At 46.0% G+C, this 6,114-nt stretch overlaps 1 non-coding gene across 1 annotated transcript; it reads left to right on the forward strand.

Moving 5' to 3' along the window:
* Positions 1 to 2,353: 2,353 nt before the first annotated feature.
* On the forward strand, positions 2,354 to 2,435 carry trnal-aag. Its single transcript has one exon. It is a non-coding gene; the product is annotated as a tRNA-Leu (tRNA).
* The last annotated feature ends 3,679 nt before the right edge of the window (positions 2,436 to 6,114 follow it).

Raw genomic sequence — 6,114 nt, forward strand, 5'->3', positions numbered from 1 at the left:
CAGATATGATTTGGCCAGAGTGGACTGGGAGCAGACACTTTAGATAAATCTGTAACAGAACAATGGGACACATTCAAGAAGTAAATAAGGAGAGTACCGGGCCAACATATTCCAATCAAGAAAAAGGGTGGGACCAACAAATCCAGTGAACCCTGGATATCGAGGGATATACAGCATTGGATCAGGAGAAAAATTGAGACTTATGGCAGATATAGAGGGCTCAAAACAGCAGAAGCCCGAGAGGCATATAGAATGTGCAAGAGTGCAATCCGTCAAAATGACGGTTCTCCCGAGGTTCTTGTTCCTCTTCCAGTGTTTGCCCATCTTTATCCCTAGGGCCTTTTTGAGAAGGGTGACCAGCAGCATCATGAGCTTTGTTTGGGCGCATGGGACCCCGAGGGTGAAGAGGGTCTTCTTGGAGCGGGGTAGACAATAGGAGACAAGTTTAGATAAAGGATGTGGATCGGCGCAGGCTGGGAGGGCCGAAGGGCCTGTTCCTGTGCTGCAATTTTCTTTGTTCTTTGTTCTATGGTATATTTGCTTTTATTAGCCAAGGCGTAGCGTTTAAAAGCACGGAGGTTATGCTGGAACAGTATAAAACATTTTTAGGCCACTGCTACAGCATTATGTGCAGTTCAGGAATCCACATTATAGGAGGGATGTGATAGCACAGGAAAGGGTACAGAGGGGATTTACAAGGATTTTGCCTGGGCTGGACAGTTTTACTTATCAAGAGAGATTGGATTGTTTTCCTTGGAGCAAAGGAGACTGAGGGGTGACATAGTTGAGATGTATAAAATTATGAGGGGCTAAAATAGAGTGGACAGGAAAAAACGTTTTCCCTTGGTGGAGGGATCAAGGACCAAGGTATTGATTTAAGGTAAGGAAGGGGCTGGATTCTCCGCAGCCCCACACCGAACTCACGTTTTGCGTGGGGGCAGAGAATCGACTTTTACGCACGAACCGAGCCTGGCGCCACTCCCACGATTCTCCATCCCCGGAGAATCACTCGCCGCAAATCATGACACGCAGCTGGGGGGCCATTGCCAGACATCCTCCCAGCAATACTCTGATCCCGAATGGCCGAGTTCCCTGCGACATAGTTCGAGTCCGCCATCACGTTCGGTGCGGCTGCCGCCGTGCGCATGCGCGGAGTCGGAACCGGAAGTGCAGGGGCCCATAGTCACAGCCAAAGCTGTGTGAAGCTCCCCGGGTACCTTCAGGCTCTTTCATATTTTTCAAGTAAGTCTGGGAGTGAAACACCAGAGTTTTTACGCCACCGTGGGGAAATAGCCCCATTTTTTTTATAAATTTAGATTACCCAATTATTTTTTCTAATTAAGGGGCAATTTAGCATGGCCAATCCACCTACTCTGCACATTTGTGGGGGTGAAACCCTGGCAGACACAGGAGAATGTGCAAACTCCACACAGACAGTGACCCAGAGCCGGGATCGAACCTAGGACTTCAGCGCCGTGAGGCAGCTGTGCTAACCACTAGGCCACCATGCTGCCCATGCAGCCCCATTTTTGAAGAATTCAGTCCCTGGTTTAGAGGGGGTGTGGGGAAAAACGTTTTTACGTCAAGGGTGCTGGGAGTTTGGAACTCTGCCTGAAAGGGAACTGGAGGCAGAAACATTTATAAAGTATTCAGATGTGCACTTGCGATCCCAAAGTTATAGGCCAAGTGTTGGAAAATAGGGTTGGAACAATGGTTGTTTGAACCCGGCACAGACGTGATGGTCCGAAAGGCCTTTTCAGTGCTGTCGGATTCTATTACTCTGTGATTCCACTCCCCCTCTCTTTTCCCTGGTCCTGTGCTTGTTTGTAAACTATTACATTTCTAAATTCTTCCTGTTTGGACAAAAGACCAGTGACCTGAAACATTCACTGTTTCCCTCTCCAAAGAAGCTATTTGACCCACTGAGTGTTTCCAACATGTTGTGCAGTCAGATTTGTGTTTCCGGCTCTCTGCATCAACACTGCGTCAACATTTACTGCTCTCGTCCAAACCATGAATACGAATATCAAATATTTCTCGGGTGAACACAGAAATCTCAGTCTCGCCTTGTGCCCTGCCTTTCTGAAGAAGTTCAACAGGAAGTTTTCTTGTAATTTCTGGCAGGAGATTGGGAACCGGACAAGGTTAAGGGCAGTTTGAATGGTGCCGCCCCTTCACTGTAGCTCATTGTGTTTCTGACTGGAGATGATTCCTGTTTGCTACACAGTTCAGTGTGGTCTGATACACTGACTGTGCAGGATCGAGCTTTGCAATGATCTGTTCGAACGCCAGCGATTCCGATCTATTCATTAACAATAACAGTAAAGGACTTGAGGAGCGTTGTGTTCAGCGTGGTAGCGTGGCCGAGCGGTCTAAGGCGCTGGATTAAGGCTCCAGTCTCTTCGGGGGCGTGGGTTCGAATCCCACCGCTGCCAGATAAGCTTTATATTTTGGAGACAGCTCAAATTCAAAACTGAGGGTGTCCGCGGTGTCTGACAAACATTAAGGAGGCGATAAAATAAAAATGTTGAGGGGACTGTGTGCGGCAGTTGTGTTGCTCCCTCCATTTTGCTCCCATTCACACGAGAAAAACGTTCATGGGCAGCAAGTTTCCACAAGTTGTATCAGCGGAGGTTTCCCGGCTCAAAGGAAGTTTCACTCCCTCGGGGATTGTGTCAGTACTGCTCGGAGGTTCAGTGAGCGGGATATCATCTACCTGCGTGTTTCTGAAGCTGTGCTCGGTGTATTGGGAGGTTTGCTCCTGGTTGGACTCCCGGGATGGGCAGTAACCGCTGTTGAAGCTGCTTTCTGCTGGCAGCGGGTTAATGGAGAGTTCGGGTAAAATCCTGCTGCTTGTCCCTCTCTTACGCACTGCGGAGACGGGGAAGAAAGAATCATGGAGGGGTTTGTTTCCCGTCTGAAATGTGGCTTCTGTTAATGTTAATAACAGCGACAGTTATTAACAGAGGTGGCGCTGCAGGAACCTTTACGCAAATCAACAGCAATCAGCCGGAATGGGCAGCTTTGAGAGAAGCTTTCTGAAGCGCCTGGTAACGGGTTCTGTCGGGTTTGAGTGTGTGAACTGTGGAGGGGGAAGGGCTACGTAACATGGTGAAACTACTGTATCCTGTTTATATTCAAGAGTAAAGGTTGATATTAGATTTTTGATATTTTCCTCTTTCTGAGATTAAAATGTGTGCAAATTGACGAGTAACCAAAGGACTCAGATTGAAGATAATTAAAGGACAGACTTGCAATTATATATCGCTTTTCCTGACCAGCGGCCGTTACAAATCAGCTTCTCGCCGATCAAGTGAAGTGTCATGGTTACAGTGTACAAGACGCGACTTCAAATTGGGCAGCGGGACCTGAACCGGGAACTTCTTTCCCTGAAGCTTCACCACTGAGCGATATCCACCGAGCTCCCAAATCAGCCTGACACCATCAAACCCGAGCTATTTAATCACTACGGCCTTCCATCGTCTCACAAGGCAGCTTGTTCTTTCCTCCTCTTCCTTGCTTGTTTCCCTGACTCTGTACTTATTTGTAAACTATTAAATCTCTAAATTCTTCCAGTTTAAATAAAAGGTCACTGACCTGAAACATTCACTCTGTTCCCCTCGCCATAGAAGCTGTTTGCCCTAAGTGTTTCCACCATGATGTACAGTCAGATTTGCAGCATCCTCAATATCTTGTTTCCGGCTCAAGGTGGATCATTTTTCTCATTTGATCGCTCCTGACTTCCACCCTATCTGTGCCCTTTCCTGTTTTGTTTTTCCGCTCCTGAATTTCACTTGTCTGAAGCTTCCCACATTTTTAACCGTTCCCCGTTTTAATGCAAGGTGGTGGAGGTGCAAAATGAACTTTGTTTCCACGTGCACACATGCTGTCTGACTTCCTGAGTGTTTTCACCATTTTCGCCTTTTCTGATCGGCTTTCAATGGCAATGAAATAATCTTGAGTTGAATAACTACTTTAATAGTGGCTTCTTGGTCAAGGGGTGTGATTCTCACTTTAGGTGTGTCAATTCGAAAGTTTATGAGATCCCGGATTCAAATCCCAGACGAGAGGAAGGCTTCTACCAAACATTGAAAACTTCTCCTGTATCTGTCATCTTGATCTTTTTCCCTGTTACATTTTAACGTACAGCCATTTGTGATTGTAAAAATGTGATCGCTCCCTCGGTGCCCTGAACCACATTGACACACACAGGAACAAACAGTTTTTCTGACTGGAAGGTTGTGACTAGTGGTGTTCCACAGGGATCTGTGCTGGGGCCTCTGTTGTTTGTAGTATACATAAACAATTTGGAGGAAAATGTAGCTGGTCTGATTAGTAAGTTTGCGGATGACACCAAGGTTGGTGGAGTGGCAGATAGGAGTACAGCAGGACAAAGATAAAACTTGGGCAGAGAAATGGCAAATGGAGTTTAATCTGGACAAATGTGAGGTGATGCAGTTTGGTAGGTCTAACATAGAGGGGAAATATACCGGAAATGGCAAAACTCTTAGGAATATAGAAAGTCAAAGGATCTGGGTGTGCAGGTCCACAGATCTTTGAAGGTGGCAACACAAGTGGACAAGGTAGTCAAGAAAGCATACGGAATGCTTGCCTTCATTGAACAGGGCATCAAGTATAAAAACTGGCAAGTCATGGTACAGTTGCATAGAACCTTGGTAAGGCCACACTTGGAATATTGCGCACAATTCTGGTCGTCACACTACCAGAAGGATGTGGAGTCTTTGGAGAGGGTGCAGAAGAGGTTTACCAGGATGTTGCCTGATCTGGAGGGTGTTAGCTATGCAGAGGGGCTGAATAGACTTGGACTGTTTTCATTAGAAAGAGAAAGTTGAAGGGTGACCTGATAGAGAGGTCTTATGAGGGGTATGGATAGAGTGGAAGGGCAGGCACTCTTTCCCAGGGAGGAGGGTCAGTCACCAGGGGGCATAGGTTTAAGGTCCATGGGGCAAAGTTTAGGGGAGATGTGCGAGGCAGGTTTTTCTACACAGAGGATAGTGAGTGCCTGGATCGCATTGCCTGGGGAGGTTGTGGAAGCAGATACATTAACGGCGTTCAAAAGGCATCTCGACGAACACATAGATAGAATGGGTATAGAGGGATACAGCACAAAGAAGTGCTGAGGGTTATGGCCAAGGTTGGTATCATGACTGGTACAGGCTTGGAAGGCTGAAGGGCCTGTTCCTGTGCTGTATTGTTCTTTGTTCTAGTTCGGGAAACCGAGAATGAAAGAGGACAAAGGTTCTAAGGAGAGTCAGGCACCCAGAAAGAGAGCCTGGCACCAACTTCTCTCCCTTTTAGTTCCATTTCCGACTACAAGTTCAGTGAATGTCTGTGAATGAACAGAAATAGGAAAACTCCTGAGTGTTTGGATGGATTGGATTGAAATTTATGGATCATTCACTGTGTGGACACATAGTTAAAACCAGTTGTAATGAGAATCGAGAACCCCAATGAATTTGGTCTCCATCACCTTAACCAGTTGGCCATGATGACCAGCTCTATGCAAAGTGCAATGTTGTTGGTATTAAATTAGAGATGGCGACAGAAGAAGAGGACTTTTGGCCCACCATGTCCATGGGAGCTCTTTGGAAGATCAACTCAATGAATGCCACTGCTCTGTATTCACCTCACAGAAATTGTCTCTCCCAGTTTTCCCTCTCAAAATAGAACTAGCTGCAAAACCAGCACTGGCACTGATTTTACACAATCACATAAGCAAATAAATGAATAAAACCTGCAACTTGGCCAATAGGAAACAGTAGCATTGAACACAAATGTCTTCTTCAGCAAATGACAACACCGATTGCTGGTCGCTGGAACATGAAATCAACAGTGAGGTGAAATAGTCCCACAGCTGCTCATGTGTAACTTTCAATTTAAAAAAACCCACCAACCTAATCACTGCGGCTCCTGTGAAACTTACAATACAACACACAACAGACATTCATCACTGAAAACAACTGACACATATCAAATTCTAAACATTTTATTGTTTTATATTTTCCTGTAGCGCAGTGTTTATCGCATTCAACTGACACTCAAAAGGTCCCCTGTTTGAATCAGGGCAGAAACTTTAATAAAACTTACACATTT

This window comes from Scyliorhinus canicula, chromosome 17, assembly GCF_902713615.1.
Source record: "Scyliorhinus canicula chromosome 17, sScyCan1.1, whole genome shotgun sequence".
Lineage (NCBI taxonomy): Eukaryota > Metazoa > Chordata > Chondrichthyes > Carcharhiniformes > Scyliorhinidae > Scyliorhinus > Scyliorhinus canicula.